Genomic DNA, 1,404 nt, shown 5'->3' on the forward strand with positions numbered 1-1,404 from the left:
TATATCAGCTAACAGATGCTGCCCTGGACGTGCTCACCAAGTTGTGCCAAGAAATCTGGAGAACAACCACCTGGACAAATGACTGGAAGAGATCTATATACTTTTGTTATATGTCAGATAAACCCTCAAACTTACTACCATTGGTCATGTCTAACTCCTAGTGATCCTCAACTGGGCTTTCAAGGCTGTAAATCACAATGGGAGTAGACTGTCCCTCTTTCTCCCTCAGAGCTACTGGTGGGTTTGAACATTCACGGCTTAATAATAGAAAATAATTTTATGTAAAATTTAACATGGGAGCTCTAACAACTTTGAGAGAATGAAAAATAGATAATTTTCCATATTTCTACTGATTTCAGTTACATAACTTTTAGAAAATAATGAGAAAATAGATAAAATAATGTGAAGCACATGGTGATAATAGAAGCTTATTTCTATTTTCTCTTATATTTGTCAATAAAATAGAATGTTTTAGTTACACATGAGATCTAAAATTAAATGTGACATACTTGAAAATTATTAAAAAGGTAAATTTATCAATTTTTTAAAAGGTTTGATTTTTGTTAAGATGGAATGAGCTTTCCTTACCTTTTTTTTTTAAAATGTTTAATGTCTTAAAGCATTTCTTTAAAGAGGGTTATAAACCTTATTCCAGCTGAAATAAAGCTGTTTACTTCTATAGCTAAATGGTATAGGATCCAACTAGTTGTTAGTATGTACTATAAAGTCAGAACTGTCTCATAGCTGACTCTCTAGTGGGTTTTCAGAGGCTATAAATAACATAGTGGGAAATTGCACATATTTTAATCAGAGCCATTGGTTAATATGAACCATGAGACTCTGAGTTGATACCACAACCCATTAGGTCACCAGTGTTCCCTGTAAGCCAACTACAAGGAAGAAATTGGTATTTCGGAGTTGTAAATAATACTCTTCTGGAGGGTAGGTCTAGTTCATAAGGATGAATTTAAACGGTTTTCCATCTTGGTAGGGATTTTAGGGAAATAATATCTCAGGAATGCTGGTTGGAAGATAAAGGCAGGCTGAGTAGTGATCCTTGATTAGCAGTTTAGTGAAGTTAGAGGTAGGAATGTTAATAGGTGGGAATTAAAGGGTGTGTCTTCCAATGGAATGTCTATTCCAAAGAGAGAATCCAGGATAAAGTGGGCAAGGAAGAAGATTAATCCTGGGTGGAGCAGAAGTAGGCCACTTAATCTTCCTAAATATTGATTTTAGGACAAAATCTCTGAAAAGAAAGAATATATCCTGAAAATATCCATTCTAGATGCAAAAATATTTAAATGTTAGTAAAAGTTTTGCTTGGCTCCATAGTCAACAGTCTTGGCACCAGCAGCCAGGAAATTAAAAGGCGCATTGCCATGGGAAAGTCTGCTGTTAGGGACC

The sequence above is a fragment of the Elephantulus edwardii genome, unplaced genomic scaffold (assembly GCF_000299155.1).
Source record: "Elephantulus edwardii isolate Elephantulus edwardi_28Jun2011 unplaced genomic scaffold, EleEdw1.0 scaffold00003, whole genome shotgun sequence".
NCBI classification, from domain to species: Eukaryota; Metazoa; Chordata; class Mammalia; order Macroscelidea; family Macroscelididae; genus Elephantulus; species Elephantulus edwardii.